The sequence below is a fragment of the Trichechus manatus genome, unplaced genomic scaffold (assembly GCF_000243295.1).
Source record: "Trichechus manatus latirostris isolate Lorelei unplaced genomic scaffold, TriManLat1.0 scaffold00333, whole genome shotgun sequence".
Lineage (NCBI taxonomy): Eukaryota > Metazoa > Chordata > Mammalia > Sirenia > Trichechidae > Trichechus > Trichechus manatus.
This window is the reverse complement of record NW_004444269.1, coordinates 432,337-454,069: the sequence shown is the minus strand read 5'-3', so window position 1 is coordinate 454,069 and position 21,733 is coordinate 432,337. Positions and strand designations below refer to the sequence as shown.

At 38.7% G+C, this 21,733-nt stretch overlaps 1 protein-coding gene across 6 annotated transcripts in view; it reads right to left on the bottom strand.

Moving 5' to 3' along the window:
• FCRL3 (Fc receptor like 3) overlaps window positions 1-21,733 on the bottom strand; it is a 70,302-nt gene that overhangs the window by 31,639 nt on the left and 16,930 nt on the right. For 3 of the 6 annotated variants that reach the window (XM_023725600.1, XM_023725607.1, XM_023725605.1), the window contains exon 1: window positions 21,524-21,641. The exons of 2 other annotated variants lie outside the window; for them this stretch is intronic. The gene's annotated coding sequence lies outside the window, so the exon portion shown is untranslated. Of the gene's footprint in view, window positions 1-21,523; window positions 21,642-21,733 lie in introns of those variants that run through there. One more of the 6 variants, XM_023725601.1, reaches the window with a different exon arrangement.

Below are 21,733 nucleotides of genomic sequence, written 5' to 3'. Positions count from 1 at the left end.
CTCTATGGGGAGAGTTCTACTCTATTCTACAGGGTTGCTATGATTTGAAATTTGACTCAACAGCAATGAGTTTTTTTATGGGAAGTAGCTTTTTAGATTTCTTTTTCCTAGTCATCCCCTTCCTTCATGAAATTTTAATACCGTGTATATACTGAATACCTGTTTATGTACTTTATGTATATCTATGCTTTATACATAAAAAGAGTAAGATTTTTTTTCACCTCTCCAACAACCAATTTTTGCCCCCGTGGGAGTGATATCACCTCTGTTGGAAACACACGCTCTAGACATAGAAATAGACTTTTCTCAGCCATCTAAGTCAAGAGATAGAAAGTTATGATCATTCAAAGAGACCTCTGCATTAGAGGCAAAAGCTGATCTCAGATCAATGTCCCTTCCTTGAAAAGGTCGTACCTGAGCCTATAGTGTGAAGCAGATCCTCTTCTTTAACCTAACAGCACTCAACTCTTCCTCCATGGTGCACATACATATATTCATGTGATTGTGTAATATCCTCTTCTCCCATTAGATCGTAGTGCCCAAGGGGTGGAAATGTGTCTGATTTGCTTTCCATTTGTTTCAGTGCCTAGCAGAGCATTTGCCAAGTACTAAGTCGTCAGTAAATCCTTGCTAAATGAGTGAATGACCAATAAACAAGAAAGAGCAGGATGACAAGGAAAGGGATTGAAGGTATCACGTTTTAGTCACTCCTGGATAAAGATTTCTCCAGTATTCTGGAGAAGAGGTATTGGTTCTGTATATTTATCTAAATTACATTAAACTGATTATAAAATTGTACCCAGTTCATTCCATAGTATGGGGTCATTGCCAACTAATAATTTTAGAGTGTGGGTGCCACTTCTTCTAAAATGTCTTTCCTGACCTCCTAAGCTGGAGTTAGTTGTCCCTTTTAAGTGCTTCAAGAAAATTTTGAGATTTCCTTCACCACAGAGCTTATCACAGTGAAGTGTAGGTTTCTATCTGGCAATCTTCCTTGGTAGTAGAAGAATCTTTAGGGAAAGAAATGATTCTGGCTCACTATTGATTTCTCTGTGCCCAACATAATCATCGATAAAATGAAGGCTCAACTGATCAGGGATAGTTTTGGTATATGGCATGTGACAGTCAGTCTTATTCTACACATGAGCAAATGCAACTGGTTTTATGGTCCAAGATAAAGGTGCTGATGATTACTGCTACCAATTTTTTCCTGTGGTGGCAAGAGATGCTCAAAAAGCAGGCTTTGGGATTTTATTGTCGATCTGGCATTGTCTATTGGCTTTTCTAGCTCTGCCTCTGTAGAGCAGGAACTGGATTATGTTCATTTTATATTCCCAGAACCTAGCACAGTGCCTGACTGATACCTAGCTTATGGTTATCAGATAAAATACAGGGTGCCCAGTTAAATTTGAATTTCAGGTAAACAACAAATAATTTTGGTAGAAGTATGTCCCATGCAATATTTGGGATATGCTTATACTAAAAATTATTCACTATATAGGAAATTCAAATTTAATTGGACATCCACCAACTCTGCTCCTCTCTCTGCTCCTTAACTCACTCCACCCAGGGAGTGGTGAAATGACTTATCTGATTGGTAAATTTGGGAAGAATAAATTAAGCATGCTTAACTCAGCTCCATGTTTTTCCCCTTGAATGCAAGTCTGCTGCTAGAGGGGTCAGTGAACAGGCACAGACCTGCCCCTGCACTTGGGAGGTGGGGGGGTGGGGTGCCTAGAGTTTTAAAAGCAAATTCTTAGAGACACAAACAATTGGTGCATGGGCTTAGAATGAAGAGAAATACAAACAAAGGAGCAAAAATACAGGGAGCCATATGTTCTCAAGGAGAAACTTTTGGTGGGACAAGCACTTGTGGCTTTCAACCTTAGGCTGTAGGAAGAGATCAGAGCATTGTGACTACGGAGCTTAAAGAGGCTTGTAGTGGACTTTTAAACTTCACTACTAAACCCAGGTAAGAGGCCTGCTGTCTTAGGGCCATGGTTTTGTGAACTTGGTGGGTGACATCAGCTTGTGGAGGCCTCGTTCATAGACTAGTTGTTGTTTCTATAGAGGCAGGACTATACCCATGGGTGGTGATAAGCAAAAGGCACAATAACTCCATCGGGGCCTCAAGAGAGCTGTGAAGGCCTTTGTAAGCAAGGACAGAGGAGGCAAGGGTTTAACTGTGGACAGCAGACACATGGGTGGCCACAGGGACTGCCTAGCAACAAAGTCTTGGGGGCTGTGAAGGGGGCTTGCAATCATTAAGGTTGTAAGTCAGCTTGGCCGGGCCATGATTCTCAGTGGTTTGGCAGTTGTGATGTAGTTTGGTAGCTGTATAATGATAAGATCACCTCCATAATGAGATCTGATGTAATCTAATCACCTCCATGATGGGATCTGCTGTGAGTAGCCAATCAGTTGAAAGGGAATTTCCTCGGCTGTATGGCCTGCATCGCATAGGTGGACTTTCTGGCAAGGCTGGTGGGCTTTTGCTCTCTCTGGGTCCTGCAGCTGGCTCCTGTTCATCTGACTTCTGGTTCTTGGGACTTTAGCTAGCAGCTTACCTGCCATCTTGCCTGCAGATCTTGGGATTCATCCATCTTCACAACCTGTGAGCCAGAGCCTCGCTGTCTGACCTGTCAATCTGGGGTTCACCAGCCCCTGCAGCTACATGAATCAGGAGAAGCCTCCAGCCTGACCCATGGACTTGGGACATTTCAGCCTGTACAACTGCATGAGCCATTTCCTTAATATAAATCTCTCTACATATATATTTATACATTTTACTGATTTTGCTTCTCTAGAGAACTCAGCCTAAGATGGGGCTCAAAAAGTTTCATGGTGGCCTGAGTAGGGTTTCTTAGACAGTCATGTCTGAGGCAAACAGCCTTTTTTAGGGAAAATTGAAGTCTTCACTGCTTTTATACTTGACTGGAATAATAGTTTTTAGTTTTTTGGCTGTACAGTTCTTGTGTGCTAAAGAGCTCCAATAAGGACCTAGCTTCAAATCATTAGTGCCATACCCAGGTAACAGGGTAAAACTGCTCCATAGGATTTCCAAGGCTGTAAATCTTTACAGAAGCCCATGGAGCAGCTGGTGGGTTCGAACTGCCAACGTTTTGGTTAGCAACCAAGCACTTTAACCACTGTGCGACCAGGGCTCTTGTGTATACCCGAGTAGGCTCTATTAGTCACGTCAAATTCCATCCTGCATTCAGGCCCAAGGAGGAAACTGGAAGGACCAATTCTGAATTCATGTAGTCTTTGCTAGGCTCAAGAGTGGAAAATATTTAAGGAGTTAACATTTTTCCCTTTTTTAATATTTTTCCCTTTTTGATATTTCTAAAGAAGAAATTGAAGTTCAAAGACTAAAGCCTCTTGTAAGAAAAATTCCAGACACATTAAAATGCAAAAAAAAATTAAAGTCTGAAATCAAATTGTCTCTTGTGAGTGACTCCCTTCCTCTGATTTCTTATTCTGCTTAATATCAGCTGAGAGAAGTTTCAAGACTCTATAGTTATTATAGTTGGGCTTACAGATGGTGCCTGTATCCTACATACAAATAGCTGATCAATTTTTGGAATTCAAAATGGGAGAAAAGTCAGTTTCCTGAGGTACACATTTGGGAAGGATTGGTTCTCACTGGGCCCTTTGGGGCACAGGCTTCAGAAATATCCACAGCAGTATCATTTCAGGAATCTGTTGAGGTTTATTTTCCAACTGAAACAGATATGGGGACAAGGTGAAAATATTTCAGAGGAGGTAGGCTTCTCTGACCAATACAATTCCGCAAAAACCAACAGCCCATCTGCTTGCTCGAGAGTGCAGACACTGTGTCCCTTAAGAGATCCCTCACTCAATTGATAACAGCTCACAGAAGCACCTTAATCGAAGGGGAAGTGAAATGACAGAGATTTGCATATATGAAATGGGAAAGAAATGTACAGAGGTGGTTTCCACTATTTTGGTGGTTTCCAAAATAGTAAATGCTTAGTGTCAAAATTTACTTTGTGCTGGAAGGTTTATCACAATTGAGTTTAAACTCAAAGGTTCTGGGTCAACTAGCATCAACTGACTATCAGCTGAACTAAACAAAGAATTTATTTATTCTGCTTTCCTCATTTGTGATTGGACCTCAGCTGTGGTGTGTGGAGACTTTATATACGGGTTCTGGGAGTAGAAGGTTGCTTGGGATTAACTAAGAGTAGGGTGGGGCTGGGGATTGGCCTTTTTTTCTTTTCTTTTTTTTAATTTGTGGGTGTGGAGACTGTGCTCTGATAATCTTATATGTCCTGTTAATTCTTTGAACTCTCTAAGAGCGTGGCTCATGAGAGTCTTGGCAAATACAACCTCTGAGATCCTGGAAAAAAATTATTCAGTTCCACTATGAGACAGTCCAGACAGCATTGCTGAAACAACCCCAACTCCATCTAGATACTGAGAACCTTCTCTCAGCTGATATTAAGCAGAATAAGAAGTCAGAAGAAGGGAGTCACTCACAAGAGACAATTTGATTTCAGACTTTAATTTTTTTTGCATTTTAATGCGTCTGGAATTTTTCTTACAAGAGGCTTTAGTCTTTGAACTTCAATTTCTTCATTAGAAATATCAAAAAGGGAAAATATTAAAAAAGGGAAAAATGTTGAAAAGGCTTATATTAAAATTTGGAGCCTCTCAATATTGTTGTATTTTATTATTGAAAGATCTGATGCTGTTGTTTAACCTCATGGCAGACTTCTGAGCTGCTTATTAGATTTCATTTGGGATAAGAAATGTAATTAGTAGCAAATTTTCAGTCTTGGATGCCAAATGACATTGGTGTTATTTAATTAACATATTTTTTCTCATGTATTTCTGAGTCTTCTGGGAAAATTCTACACTGCTCACTGGTGGTCCCATGAGGATACCCAGCTGAACAGAGTGGTCCTGGGAGAGCAGCTGCAGATACGTGGATGATAACTTCTGGGAATTCCGATGGATACTAATGTCAGTACAAGAATAAATGATACAGGATCTCAAAAAAATCTGCAAGTACACAATTTTTATAATAGGACAAAATAAATGTGATAAAAGGAGTATGCACAGATTGCTATTTGAAAACCAAATATGAAATCAGTACCTGATATAAAAATGTATTTACATGACATAAATGTACATCAAAGGAGAAGTGGAGAGACAGAGTAAATCCAGAGATATTTTATGGCCAAATAGGACAGGGACCTAAACTCACTGCACTTCATTCTAGAATGAGACAGAATATATGAACCCCATCTTTCTGATCCCAGTGACATTTGAAAGCCTAAGAAACAACACAATAGAATTCCTCTCTCTCTCTCCTCTATCTTTATATCTTTCTCCTTGACTCACAACGCTGCTAACAATGTTCCATTGAATGAGCTAAAATACAGTAAGCAAAACATACACAGATGGGACAAGAAAGCAAGATGCATTTAAAGGAATGCTAATGGTGGGAGAGGAGCAGAGGAAACTGAGGTGCAGACAGACAGGGAGGAGAAAAGCTACGTGAAATGTCATAGAATCCTCTTTAAACCTCCAATCCTGTTTCCTTTCCCAGAATGCACTCCTCTCAACAATCAGATTACACTCTGACTTAACCTCCTATTTTACAGAGAAGATAGAAGGCATCTGATGGGAACTCAATTTCAAACCATCAAACCTACTAATTCTTGACTCTGGATCTATCCATTCCTCCTATCCTGCAGGGTGAGTGGGAGAGGTGTTCCCCATCTGAGACCAGTCTTGCCACCTGTGATGTAGATCCCTACCAAACTGCCTTCTCATCGACTTTACTGTTGATTATCCCTTTCTCTCTTGTATCTTCAAGTACACCCTTTCTACTGCTTCTTCTATTAGTATTCAAATGTGACAAATTCTTTCGCATTAAGACAAAACAAAGCAAAACAAAAAACCTCCTCCCCTAACACAAGCATTCCTTTAAGCTACTTTTGGAGAATCAGGGACCAAGTTTAAATCTGGACTCTGCTACTTTTTTACTGTGTGACCTTAGGTAAGTTATTTAACCTCTTTGTCCCTTAATTTCCTATCTTTAAAATGAGGATGACGACAATAGCATTAGTGTCGAGTACAGAATAAGAGCTATGCATGTGTTAACCTTTATTATTATCACCCTACTTTCCCTCTACTCTACATCCAAACTTCCTGAAACCCTGCATTCATATTCTGCACGTCTTCCCTACCTACTCAAGTTCCCAATCCATGACATTTGCAAATTTGCCACCATAATTCCATTGATTCTACTCTGGCCAAGATCACCAGTGATCTTGACCCTAATCAAATAGAACATTTTTCATTCCTTATCATACTTGACTTGTTGGAAGTAATTTTCACTGTTGCCCACTTCATTTTTGAAACATTCTTTACTGCTGGTTTCTGTGACACAATACTCTTTTCATTTTCTTCCTACACCTCTTTCTCGTCCTTCTCAGAATTGTTTGCAGCTCTTTATTGTTGCCCATCCCTTAAATGCTAGTATTTCTCTGGTTTCAGTCCTAGGTACTTTCTGTTCCTCTTTCTACATGCCCTCCTTTGATTATCTCTTCCTCACTGAGAGCATTCAATTTTCATGTCATTAAACAGACATGTCTCCATATTCTAAAGCCTAGACCAAAATATCCAACATTTGCTGGACGTTATTGACGGTTATATGTTTTATCGGCACCTCTCAAGTTAACATATACAAAACAGGAACAATCATTTTTCCTTCTTCATCTATTCTTCTTAACATGTCTCACACGTTGGTGGATGCCATCGCCCTCCACCCAGGTGCTCAAGCCAGAAACCTGGAAATCATCTTTTATTCCCTTCCCTCACTGCCACACCCAGCTCTACTACTGCTACCTGATAAAATTGCTCTTGGCTCTTTTCTCTTTTCATTTCAATTTCATGGCCCTACTCCAGTCTTTTTACTACCAATCTTTTCTTTTTAAAGCCTTTTTTGAAATGCAATATACATACAACATAGTGCATAAAACAAAAATGTTTAGCTTAGCAAATTATTGTAAGGCAATAGCCTGTGTAATCTCCACCTGGATCAAGAAATAGGATACTGCCACATCCCTAAAGGCCTCTTGTGTGCCCCTTCCCCATCACTACTCCTCTACATCCTGTATTTTTACTTTTATGGTAATCGTAGATTCATTTTGCTTTATAATTTTACTTCTCTTCGTTGTTGTTGTTAGCTGTGATAGAATCAGCCCCAACTCATGGTGAACCCATGGAGAATAGACCAAAACTCTGCGCTGTCCTGGGCCATTCCCGTGATAAGTTGCAGATTGGATCACTGTGATCTATAGGGTTTTCACTGGTTGATTTTCAGAAGTAGATCACCAGGCCTTTCTTCCTAATGCCGTCTTAGTCTGGAAGCTCCACTGAAACCTGTTCAGCATCATAGGAACATGTAAGCTTCCACTGACAGACTGGAGGTGGCTGCGCATGAGGTGCATTGGTCAGGAATCCACCTGGGTCTCCCACATGGAAGGTGAGACTTCTACCACTGAACCACCAGTGTCCCCTATTTTCTTCCCTTTACCCCTTTCTAAACAATATTGTTTAGTTTTGCCTGTGTGGTGGATTTATATTGCTTTAATCAAACTATTAGAGTTTCTCGTGTAGGTCTTACTTCTTTCACTCAACATTATGTTTATGAGATTTCATCCATGCATTTTTCCAGGTTGTTCATTTTTATTGTTAGATAATATTCTATTGTATGAATATGTCATAATTTTATTTATCCATTGTACTGTTTATGGCCATTTTAGTAGTTTTGAGTTTCTAGCAATTAGAAACAATTATATTATGGATATATACAGGGTATATACCCTACTGTGTATATTGAATTGCTGGGTCACATGGTATACATGCATGTCAGAAAGTTTTCCAAAGTGGTTGTACCAGTTTGCATTCAGTCTTGTTTTTGTTGCTCCCCTTAAATTTAGCTATTCTGGTTGACATGTAGTGCTATTTCATTATGATTTTAATTTGTATTGCTCTTATTGTTAATGAGATTGACCACATATTTTAGGTTTATTGCCTTTCTGGTTTCCTCTTTTGGAAAGTGCCTGTTTAAGTCTTTTACACAGTTTTCTATTGTGTTGTCTGTCTTTTCTTTATGAATCTGTAGTTCTGTATACAAACTCTGTTGGATTTGTGTAATGCAAATATCTTCTCCCACTCCACAACTTGCTTTTACACTGGATGAACAGAAGTACTTAATTTTAATATAGCCAAACTAATCAACCTTTTCCTTTATCACTGGTGTCTTGATTAAGAAAATTTTCCCTACTCTGAATATTTTTTATAGTCTCCTAAATTAACTTCTAAAAGGCTATTGTTTTGCTCTTTACATTTAGTTTTATAGTGCGCATGGAATTGATTTTTTCTGGGTAAGTATGGAGTGAAAAAGACGTTAACATTTATTTTTTCTCTGTATGGGTAGCTAAGTGTCACAGAATCTATTATGGAAAGCCCACTGCTCCCTGCTACTGTATTATGTTGTTTATAAACTAAGGGTCCATATATGAGTGGATCTATTTCTAGATTCTCTATATGGTTTCATTGGTTTGTCTGTCCTTGTGCCAATACACACATTTCTAATTATTATAATTTCAAATACCTTTTAGTCTGGTGGAGAGAATCTTACCATTTTGTTCTGTTTTTTGTTGAAAAGGTCTTGCTATTCTTGACCCTTTGGATATGTGTGCGTATCAATTTAAAATCAGCTTGTTATATTCCATGAAAAAAAAAGAACAAACATAAAAATTTGTTAGGCTTAAGACTGAGATTTCATCAAATCAATAGATCAGTTTGGGGAAAATTGAGATCATTGCTATACTGAACCCTCTAACTGGTAAATGTATTTCTCCATTTTTAGTGCTTCTTTAATTTTGTCCAGTAATTTTATATTTACCTCTGTAGAGGTCTTAAATGTCTCTTGTTAGCTTTATTCTTAGGTATATTTTTTATGTTATTGAAAATGATAAGTATTTTTTTACATTTCATTTTCTTTTTGTTGATGGTATTCACTGACTTTCGTATGATTTTTTTAATCTTGTAATCTTTCTGTAGCCCTGATTGCACAGTAGTTAAAGTGCTTTGCTGCTAATCAAAAGGTCAGTGGTTTGAACCCCCCAGCTGCTCCACAAGAGAAAGATGTGGCAGTCTGCTTCCATAAAGATATACAGTCTTGGAAACACTATGGGACAGGTCTACTCTGTCCTATAGGATTGCTATGAGTTGAAATCAACTCGATGGCAGTGAGTTATTTTTTGTGGTAATCTTTCTAAACTCTTGCCTTAATTCCAATAATTTATCTACATATTCTTTTGAATCTTCTGCATATTCAATCAGATCATTTGTGAATAATACCAGTTCGTTTCCCTCCTGTGTAAACCATATGTTTTTCATTTCTTTTCTTGCTCTTCTGCAATGAAAAGGATCTCCAGTACAATCTTGATAACAGTGTTGATAGCACTTTTTCAATGTTTTGCCATTAGCTATGAAGCTTGCTGTAGATTTTTTTCTGTGAATACACTTTTGTAGAGAAAGAAAGTTTCCTTCTATTGCTAGTTTGCATATAGGTAATTTTCTTTATATCATGAAAAGATGTTGAATTTTATATTTTAATACCATTCTTGAGATGACATAACATCTCTTGTGCTCTATTACTGTTGTAAATTACATTGATTTTTCCAGTGTTAATATCACCTTAAATTTTGGGGATAAAACCAAGTTGGACATGATGTGTGATTTTTATATAATGCACATTTTGTTTCACTGATATGTTGTTCAGAATTTTTTGCATCTATTTCATTAGTGAGATTGGTCTTTAATTTTTCTCTTCCATGCTGTTCTTAATTGGGCCTTGATATAAAGATTATACTTGACTCATAAAATGACTTGTAATGTGTGTTGTCTTTTTCAAATGTTTCAAAGTGTTTATGTAAATTTGGCATTTTTTTCCAAATATTTGATAGAACTAACCAGTAAGTTTTATCTCAATCTGGGGTTTTCTTTATGTAAAGTTTTAAATTATTGTTTCAATTACTTTAATAGTTATAGAAATATTTAGGTATTCTATTGCGTCTTGTGTCAGTTTCAGTTGAATTTTTCTAGGAAATTGTTCATCTCATCTAATTTTCATTTTTTGAATAAAATTATCTATTATTCTCTTATTTGATTTTTAATAAATTCAGATTATGTAATTATGGCCCTTTTCAGCCCAGATATGGGTTATTTGCACCTTCTCTCTCTTTTTGTCATGATCAGCCTCACAAAAGGTTTCTTTCATCCGTTGTCATTTCTTCTGATTGTCACTCAAGGTGTCTTGTTTCCTTCTGTGCTTAATTATCTTTGTGTGCTGGATATTACATTTGAAAATTAATTTATTGAAATAATTTGAGATGTAAGGTCATTTTCTCTTCTTCACAATCATATTTGGCTTGCTTTGGCCAGGATCTTGGAGGTGCTGATATTCTGGGACCAAGCACTATGATTTTCTAGCCCACTCAAATGACCTGAATTCAGGAATACAACTTGTATGACGCCTGTCTTAGCTCCAGTTCTCTCTTTCTTTGAGAGTGGAGCCCTTTAAGGTTCCAGTCTGAAAGGAGGGATGGTTTACCAGGTTTCCAGACCTTTATAGACCCTGGAGTTTGATTTTGTCTCCCACCTCCAAAGGCCACCTTAAGCTCAGCTCCTGCCCTTATCAGCTGTATTCAGATTGGCTTTTTTCATATTTCCCTATGGCAAAAGTAACCCCAAATGTTGGGTTTTCTCTCTTTGAATTCCTGTTCTCTCCCATATCTCTGCCCAGTAATTCCTTATTATTTTATTAGCATGTTGATACTTTTAGTATTTTCTGATATTTTTTCAGTGGTCTTCCACAGGATGACTGGTCAAATCACCTAGCCTTGCATTATGAGAAGCAGAATACCCTACTCTATTCTTTACACTGTAACCAAAGAGATGTTTCTTTAATATTCTACTTTTCCTGTAAATTCATTTTTTATTTTAATGCCCAAATCTCAATAACTCAAGACCATGTTCTTTTTGACTACATTATGAAGACATTTATTTCATTAGGTTCCCATCCAAAGTATTTCCATTTGTTCATAGGAAATGCTTGGTCCACAAATCCATCTTTATCATCACCCCACCTCAGTCAGCCATCTGGCTCTGAATACTGTCCATTCTTTTTCACAGATCCCTGCTTACTCTACTCAAGATCACTTCCTGCCACCTTCAGCTGCCGTGATCTTCTCCTCTATCACTTACTCCTCAGCTCTGACATTTAATTCCCACAAGGATGGCCTAGACCAATATGTAACATAATACATATGTATTAAAAACTTGATTAGAGGGGTAACAGCATGGACATACCCAGAGATAATTTAAAATTGTATACTAGATATGGCTCTTTCCAATGCTTTTTCAAGGGGGTCTTTGTACAGTTAAGAAATATTTCTTCAGAGGCAACATGATATGCTGAGTTGCAACTCTTCCCATTGAAGGACATCAGTTTATATTGTCATAAAGAGCAGTTTAGCTGCTGCTTTTTTTTTTTTTTCCATTGTGCTTTAGGTAAAAGTTTACAAAGGAAATTAGTTTCTCATACAACAATTTATACACAAATTGTTTTGTGACATTCGTTGCAATCCCCGCAATGTGTCAGCACTCTCCCCTTCTCCACTCCGAGTTTCCATTTGTCCAGTTTTCCTGTCCCTGCCTTCTCATCTTTGCCTTTGGGAAGGTGTTGCCCATTTGACATCATGTACTTGATTGAACTAAGAAGCACATTGCTCACGTGTGTTATGATTTGTTTTATAAACCTGTCTAATCTTTTGCTGAAGAGTGAACTTCGGAAGTGTCTTCAGTTCTGCGTTGAAATGGTGTCCGGGAGCCATAGTTTCAGGGCTTCTTCCAGTCTCTGTCAGACCATTTACTCTGGTCTTTTTCTGTGAATTTGAATTTTATTCTACATTTTTCTCCCGCTCTATCTGGGACCCTCTATTGTGATCCCTGTCAGAGTGGTCCTAGTACTAATTGTGCACCACCTAGTTCTTCTGGGATCGGGCTGGTGGAGGGTACGGTTCATGTGGCCCATTACTCCTTTGGACTAATATTTCCCTCGCATCTTTTGTTTCCTTCATTCTCCTTTGCTCCAGATGGGATGAGACCAATAGATATCTCTTAGGTGGCCACTTACAAACTTTTAAGAACCCAGACGCTACTCACCAACGTCGAATGTAGAACATTTTCTTTATGAACTATGTTATGGCAATTTTCCCAAGACCATGGTCCCCAGCCCTCAGCTCCAATAATTCAGTCCCTCAAGGTGTTTGGATGTGTCTATGAGGCTTCTATGACTTTGCCTTGGTCAAGACGTGCTGACTTCCCCTGTATTGTGTACTGTCTTCCCATTTGTCACAGTTAACATTTATCTACTATCTAGTTAGTGATTTCCCCTCCCCATCTCTCCCCTTCCTCCTAACCATCAAAGATTGTTTCTGTGTGTAAATTTTTTTCTTGAGTTTTTCTAATAGTGGACTCATATAGTATTTGTCCTTTTGTGATTGACTTATTTCAGTCAGCATAATGCCCTCCAGATTCATCCATGTTGTGAGGTATTTCAAAGATTCATCATTGTTCTTTATTGTTGCATAGTATTCCATTGTGTGTATATACCATAATTTGTTTATCCATTCATCTGTTGATGGGAACTTAGGTTGTTTCCATCTTTTTCCTATTGTGAATAATGCTACAATGAACAAGGTTATGCATATGCCTATTTGTGTGTGGCTCTTATTTCTCTAGGGTATATTCCTAGGAGTAGGATTGTTGGATCATACGATATTTCTACTTCTACCTTTTGAAGGAAGCATCATATCGTTTTCCATAGTGGTTGTACAATTTTACATTCCAACCAGAAATGCATAAGAGTTCCAGTCTCCCTGCAACCTCTCCAACATTTGTTATTTTCTGTATTTTTTTTTTTTAATTCATGCCAGTAATATAGAGGTGAGATATTTCTCTAATGGATAAGGATCCATGTGTCTGTTAGCCACCTAAATGTCTTCATTGGTGAAGTGTCTGTTCATATCCTTTGCCTATTTTTGAATTGAATTATTTGTCTTTTTCTTGTTGAGGCATTGAAGTATCTTATAGATTTTAGAAATTAGATCCTTGTCGGATATGTTATAGCCAAAAAATTTTCCCCAGTCTGTAGGTTCTCTTTTAACTCTTTTGCTGAAGTCTTTTGATGAGCAAAAATGTTTAAATTTTCAGTTGATCTTCTGTGTTTGTGCATTGTTATTTATGGTTTGTACTGTATTTATGCCATGTATTAGGGTCCCTAGCATGGTCTCTATTTTTTTCTTCTATGATCTTTATTGTTTTAAGTTTTATATTTAGGTCTTTGATCCATTTTGAATTAGTTTTTGCATATGGTGTGAGATATGGGTCCTGTTTCATTTTACAGATGGTCCTCCAGTTATGCCAGCACTGTTTAAGACACTGTCTTTTCCTTATTTAATGGACTTTGGCTCTTTGTCAAATATCAGGTGACCATAGGTGGATAGATTTACATCTAGGTTCTCAATTCTGTTCCATTAGTCAATGTATCTGTTATTGTACCAGTACCAGGTTGTTTTGACTATCGTAGCTATATAGTAGTTTCTGAAGTCAGCTAGTGTGAGTCTTTCTGCTTTATTCTTTTTCTTCAATAGTGCTTTACTTATCTGGGGCCTCTTCCCTTTCCATATAAAGTTAATGTTTAGTTTTTCCATCTCTTTAAAGAACATTGTTGGTATTTGGATCGGGATTGCATTGTATTTGTAGACTGCTTGGGTAGAATTGTCATTTTCACAATGTTGAGTATACCTATCCTTCAGCATGGTATGTTTTTTCATTTATGTAGATCTCTTATGGTTTCTTGCAGTAGTGTTTTGTAGTTTTCTTTGCATAGTTCTTTTACATCCCTGGTTAGATTTATTCCTAAGTATTTTATTTTTTTAGGGGCTATTATAAATGGTATTGCTTTCCTGATTTCCTTTTTGTCATATTCTGTTCGTTACTGAGAGTGGTGTTTTGAAGTCTCCTACTATTATTGTGGAACTGTATATTTCTCTTTTGAGTGCTGTTAGTTTGTTTTTTGTATTTTGGAGCCCTGTTGTTGGGTGGGTAGATGTTTATTAATATTATGTCTTCTTGGTGGATTGTCCCTTTAATCATTATATAATGTCATTCCTTGTCTTTTATGGTGGATTTTGCCTTAAAGTCTATTCTATCTGAGATTCATATTGTCACTCCTGCTCTTTCTTGGTTGTTGTTTGCTTGATATATTTTTTACATCCTTACATTTTTAATATTTTTATGTCGTTCAGTGTGATTATTGATAGATATGAGTTTATTGCTGACATTTTTTTTGTTCCTCTTACTTTCCTGTACTAAGTTTCTTTTGTTTGTGTAATTTCTTTTCATTTCTTTCATTATTATAGATTTTGTGTTTACTGAGTCTGTGTTTTTCTTTTTCTTTTTTTTTTATATTTTGGTTAGTAGGTTTATTAACTGCCTTTGTGGTTACCTTGAAATTTACCCTTATCTTTATAAGTTTAAACCAGTCTTTTATTACTTGATATTGCCTTGACTTCCTCTCCATTTGAAAGTTCTATAGAGTCTCTATGAGTCAGAATCAGCTTGACGACAACAGGTTTTTTTGGTTATACCTACATTGTTTACTCCCCTTTTATTGTTTTGACTTTGTCATCATTTACAGATTGACGTCTCTGGTTCCCTGCTTTAAATCTTTTAGCTTTGTTTTATTATTGAGAGCTCTTTACCTATGTTGGTATCTGGCTAATGCTGTCCTGTGACCTAGACTCAGGTTGTTGTCTGATTGTTATTGGTTCTCTTACCAAAAGACTCCTTTTTTAATATTTCTTTTAAGTTTGGTTTGGTTTCTACAAATTCCTTTGATTTCTGTTTATCTGGAAATCTCCTAATTTCACTGTTGTATTTCACAGAGAGTTTTGCAGGATATATTATTCTTGGTTGGCAGGGTTTTTGTTTGTTTGTTTGTCTTTCAAGTATTATATTCGTTGCCCCACTGCTTTCTTGCCTGCATATTGTCTGCTGAATAATAAGAGCTTGGTCTTATTGTTTCCCCTTTCTGTTTTTCTTGAGCTGCTCTCAGGGTTCTTTCTCTGTGTTTAGCTTTGGCAAGTGTGATTATGATATGTCTTGGTGACTTTCTTTTAGGGTCTATCCTAAATGCGGTTCATTGAATCTCTTGGATGGTGAGCTTTTCATCTTTCATGATATTAGGGAAGTTTTCTGCCAGCAAATCTTCCACAATCCTCTTTGTGTTTTCCATTTTCTCCCCCTGTTCTAGAACTCTGATCATACACAGATTTTTGCTCTTCATTGTGTCTCACATAATTCTTAGGTTTTCTTCATTGTTTCCTCAAACAAAATGGTGTCAATGGATTTGCCTACAATTTCACCTATTCTGTCTCCCATTGTTTCACATTTGTTCCTAAAACCTCCTATCGAGTCGTCCATTTCTGGAAATTTACTGTTTATCTTTTGGATTTCTAGTTGTTGTTTTTGTATGATTGCTAATTATTTTGACATTTTATTCTTGTATTATTTTCCTGAAGTCTTCTATTGCTTGTCTGTGTTTTCCTTGATTTTGGCTATGTTTTTGTTGGTTTTTTCAGTATTTTCCATTATTTTGTCTATTTTTTGCTTAGTTTTGTCCATGATTTCCTTGATCTCTTTCCTAATCTCTTGGAGAGCCCTAAATATCAGACTTTTGAATTCCATATCAGGTTGTTCCACGGCCTTTTCTTCTACCACAAGGTTATCTGATTATTTTGGCCACTTTCTGGAGCCATCTTGTCCTGCTTTTTTATATGTTTTGATATTGTCTGATGTCTTTGAGACATTCAGGTATTATTTTCTTTATTTATTGATTGTATGTTTGTTTCATTCTGCTTTTTTGTTTTGTTTTGATATGTCAGGGTGGCAGGGTGGGCATGCTTTATTGCTTGCTTATCACCATAGCTCTTACCACCTTGTCTTGTTATATTGTCTGGATGGGCAGAGCAGCAGCAGCCCGCTTCGCTATACACTGGTTTGGCAAGGTGGACACGGTCTGCCTCCTGGTGGTTCAGCAGTGTGTGAGCGTTCACAGCCCCTTGCCAGATGGGCAGGGTGTCAGGCAGGGAGTGGTACAAGCTTGCTTCCCTCCATTCAGCAGCTAGCTCAAGTGGCAGGAGGGGAGGGGTGGTGAGGGCCTGGTGCAGCAGCTGTCCAGCGAGACTTGCAGGAAAGCATGTTTCTTTGGTTGCTGGGTGCTTTGTCTCCCATTGGGAGCTCTGTGAAGTTGCTTTCTCATATTCCTGTCTGGGATCAGTGCTGTCTATGTTTCAAGGTGGCCATGGAAGGTCAGGGCTGACATAGAGGGAGGGGTAAAGGGCTGGGTTGCTCAATTGTGATTCAGTTGAGCATCTCCCATGGGGAAGGAGGGGTGAAAGACCAGGTCGCTCAGCTGCAGCTCAGTGGGGCAGAAAGGATGTGGTGCCGGGTCATTCAGCTGTGGTGCAGCTTGATGGGCTGGTGGGGAGGGTGGGGCACAGGGCCAGGTCACTCAGCTGTGGCACAGCTGGACAAGGCCAGCAGGTAGGAAGAGGCAAGGGGCTGGTTGCTCCACTGTGATGCAGTTAAATGGGGTCAGTGGAAAGGGTGGAGCATCGGGTGGATCACTCAGCCACAGTCCAGCAGGGTGTGACTGGTAGGAAGAGAGATGCATGCGGTGGTGGGGAGGCGGTGGCAGGGCTAGATAAGGGGGAAAATAAGGGGGTTTATACTGTGGTTCTCAGCAGTCAAGGTTACTGGTATGGGGTCGTTCATGCCACTACTTGCCAGAAGAGTGGGAGCTGGAGGAGAATGCTCCTCTGGTTACTTCGTGAGAGTGTATGGCCACTTCCCTGAGCTGCGGCCAGCAAACGGGAACTTACTTTGCTCTGGATGTGTCTGTATCATTCCTCTATCTCCTATTGGGAGTTCTGTGAAGGTGCCTCTCTGTGTTCCTCACGCAAGATCGTAGGCTTTATCTCAAGATGGCTACGTTGTGCCATACCAGTTCACAGGGAACCTCTGCTTCATGTCTCTCCTCATTTGCTGCTTTTGCTCAGTTTCTTCTTCCCACTGGCTTCTGATCTAATACTTTATCCTGTCATTTAAAGTTTGGGTTTCCAGGATTGATCTCTGTATCTGTTCTACTTGGTTTTCATATCTTTGTTGCAGAGGGATGGCTTTGTGCATCTGACTAGTCCACCATCTTGGCTCTGTCTTCCCACTGTTTAGCTTCTTGTAGCCATACTTCCATGTTGCAAAGGCCAGCTTACCCCTGTCCCATGTTATGTTCTATTATACATAAGATTCAAGACTTAAAGGGAAGTAGCTTTTCTTATTCTCAGGATAAGGTCAGTCTCTGAGTTCTTACATCCAGCCCCACGCCTGACCTTTTCACAGGATGATTACAATGCTAACATTAATTTCTTCATAGGAAACTGAATACCCACTAACAGGAGTGTGATCTTGCCGTTGGTTTTAGAAGTAGGTGTGAATCCAGTAACGCACCTTTAGCATGTTTCTGAGATTATATGGTCTTACATTTATAGCATGTGAGACATCAACAGCCTTGTTTAAACTTCCAGGTTATGTGCCTTTTTATATCTTTTTCCCCCACGAAAAGTGATCAGGCTTGCAATCCATCCAGGACCCCAGCCTGCTGAGTCCTAGTATTTTATAGGCAACTGACTGACAACACAAACTAATATCCCAGCAACAAGCAGGCATAGAGTAGTCTAGATCTACAGTTGTTGCTGTTAGTTGCCATCGAGTCAGCTCCAATTCATGGCGACCTTATGTATAGCAGAACATAACATTGCCTCATCCACAGTTAAGAAAGAAATATTTCTTCAAAGACAACATAATACGCTGAGTTGCATAGAAGGAAAACTGTTCATACTATTGTGAAGAGCACTTTAGCTTCTTGTGGCCACAGCCTCTTAAATCTCTCAATTCCAAATGATGGCTATATTTTCAAAAGTCCAATGAGATGTTCTTAGAACCAATTGATGGTTTGAGTGAAAAATAAGGTTAGCATAACATAGAGGCTATAGGCACACAGTCTAGATCCATTTCCAGGGCCAGCTCATTCCTCACGGTAGGAAATGCTTCAGGTGTCTCAAATCAGGTGTCTCAAATCTGAGAGTCTGTGACAAACTTCCAGAAAGGGAAAAGAAAAGTCCCCATTTTCTGTCTCAGGACTGATCTCTTCCCAGATTGATTTATAGTAGGCATATCTATATCTTTCAGTATTTTTGGTCATATCCTATTAGCCTTGCTGAATCATCCAAAATCAGTATATTTCCTAAAGGCTGAGTTAAACACCACACACAGGCATCAATAGCCCAATCACAATTGGACTGCACCAAACTTAATCCAGTTCTTCTTGTCTCTTCATAACAAAGATTGGGGTTTAGTCCAACCAACAGCTTTATTTACATTTGCCTTAAAAGCTTGAAAGTAGCCTAAATACTCTTCTTCGATCTGCTTGATTGTCCCCATCTGAAACCTATTGAGATGGTGATCTGCTTCACTCAGCCCATGGTGCCTGCTAAGTGTGATTGGGCACCATGGTCATGCCTTTCATATCTTGATACCTGCAGCTTCTCTTAGGTTTAATTGTACATTTGAGAGAAATGCCATCCTGCCAATGGCCTATGAAACTCTCTAAACTTTCCAAGCTCAGAGTTTAGTGTATTATATATATATAAAATTATATATATATATATAATTCTTCAAGGATGGTGTCTTAGTTATCTAGTGCTACTATAACAGGAATACCACAAGTAGATGACTTTAACAAAGAGAAGTTTATTTTCTCACAGTCCAGTAGGCTATAAGACCAAATTCAGGGTGTCAGCTCCAGGGGAACCCTTTCTCTGTTGGCTCTCAAGAAAGGTCTGTGTCATCAATCTTCCCTTGGTCTGGGAGCATCTCTGTACAGGAACCTCAGGTCCAAAGGAGTGCTCTGCTCCCAGCACGCCTTTCTTGGTGATATGAGGTTCTCAACTTTCTGCTTGCTTCTCTTTCCTTTTATCTCTTGTAAGATAAAAGGTGGTGCAGTCCACACCCTAGGGAAACTCCCTTTACTTTGGATCAGGAATGTGACCTCAGTAAGGGTGTTATACAATCCCACCCTAATCCTCTTTAACAGAAAATTACAATCACAAAAATGGAGGACAACCACACAATACTGGGAATCATGACCCAGACAAACTGATACACACATTTTTTGGGGGACATAATTCAATCAATGACAGATGGTATTCAGGGTTTTCCTGGGCAGTGTTGATCTTCCTTTATCTGTTAGTAGAACTTCTGTCTATAGGACCCCATTTGCAAGGTGTTATGTAGAAATTCCTCCTTGTCTGTAGCTTCCCTTCTTTTGTACCTTCTTTGTTTTACTGTGATGAGATAGATTTTTCCTATTTCTATGCTTGTTTGATCATTCTTTCCAGGAGACATATACTAGAACATTCATAGAAACATTATTCATTATAACAAAGACTGGAAACAACACTACTGTCTATGAAAAGTCAAGTGGACAAAAACAGTGATATATTCATACATGGAATACTAGATAGAAGTGAAAAAAATGAACTGTAGTTTCATAAACAGTATACAAAAATCTCAAAAAATAAGTTTCAATAGGAAAGGCAAGTCTCGGATGAGTATATACTGTATGATTTCATTTATATGAGAAACAATAGCAAAACTAAACAATATTTTATTTAAGGAAATAGAAGTGATAAAGCTATAAAGAAAATCAAGGCAATAATTAAAAATTCAGAATAATAAACTACCTTTAGCAGGAGAGAGAAGGGTCCCAAGGGAACACGCAGAATCCCAAGAAGACACATAGAATGAGGCACAGGCCCAGCACTCTCATCCACATTCCCTCTCTGGCTCTCTTGGAGAAGGTTTCCAAGAACTCTGCTTGTTTGACTTCAAAAGAAGGTGGAAGTACTTTGTATTGCTTACTGTTATAACCCCCCACCCCCAACCCAAGTGCCCAGCATTGTACCTGGGACATGGTAACCAATCAACCAACCTACCTAACAACCAACCAGTTGCCATTGAGTTGATTACAACTCATGGCGACCCCATGTATGTCAGAGTAAAACTGTGCTCTGTAGGGTTTTCCTTGGCTGAGTTTTTGGAAGTAGATTTTCTTTTTTCTGAGGCACCTCTGGATGGACTGGAACCTCCAACCTTTTGATTAAAAGTCAAGTACATTAACTATTTGCATCACCCAGGGACATGGTAAGTTAAAAAAAAAAAACTGAATGAGGAACCTAAGGAGGGAAAGCATATGGATAAGAACGGCAGAAAGTGAGTGACCAGTTGGCCCTCCCAGGGTTCTGGGGTGGCTGCTCAGTCAGGAGCTCTGGGTCTTGCCATTTTATGACAATGGAACATTTCTTAAAATTTTCTGTTTCTGCATCTTCATTAGGCTCATCCTGAGCAGTTGGCTTCCTCTCTGAGTCATACAGGAGGTCTCTTTTCTTCACTTTCAAATAGATGACCAGAGAATCCTAGAGCGATATATAGGGGCCAAGATCTAAGAAGTGAAGTGCAAAAGCATGGGGTATTGGTATTGTAAGACGTCATCTCATAAAGTACAACTTATCTTTTCCTCCTTTTGTGTTCCTTGAGTGTTTGCTGTGGGAGAAAGGAAACTTTTGAGTTCTGGACAAAAATGGGCCAACTCCCCAGACTTCATTCCTCAGGGCCCAGAACAATTACTCTATCTATGTAGATTTTCATCTTCCTTTTACATTGTTTTGTATTAGCTAGCCTTTCATACTTCCATTTCAGAAGTCTCTCAAGGTCTCCATCAAACCATAAATCTCCCCTAAGTACTCACGAACGAAAATCCATTTCCATCCTGATGTTCTAACTGTTACAACTGTCTGACAAGACCAGCTTCCCTGATGTTACACTACTCTCTGGTGTTCACCTCACATTACACAGGGAAATTGGGAAAACAGAGAGAGGGTAGCCAGACCCTGAGTCTTACACAGTAATTTCCCACAGGGAAACTGCTCAGAGGGTCCTCAGGTTTTTCTCTTCTCAGATGGGCCTAGTAGGACAGAACCCAGCCTTTCTTGGGAGGTGCCACTGGGTGGACTCGAACCACCAACCTTTTGATTAGCAGCCAAGCACTTAACCACTGCACCACCAGGGCTCCAAAGTACACGTAGTTACCAATTTACAACGTATTTGAGTTACGAAGTCTGTTGTTTGTTTGTTTTTTGTATTTTTGTATATCTTATCATTAGTAATGCGTATTACATACAATATTGTATTGTGGAATTTACTGATGTTATCATTCTCAGATACTCACTCACAGATGTTTAATTTTATGATTTTTTCTTCAAAACACTGCAGTATAGAACTTCCAGCAAAATGGCGCTCTAGCAGAAGCACCACGCCGTCCCTCCACAGCAAAGATCTGAAAAACTAAGCCGAACAGAGAAAACAACAATCCTGAAACCCTAAAACATCAAATGAAGAGATAAAAAACTCAGCCAAGCACCAAATGGAGTGGGAAAAC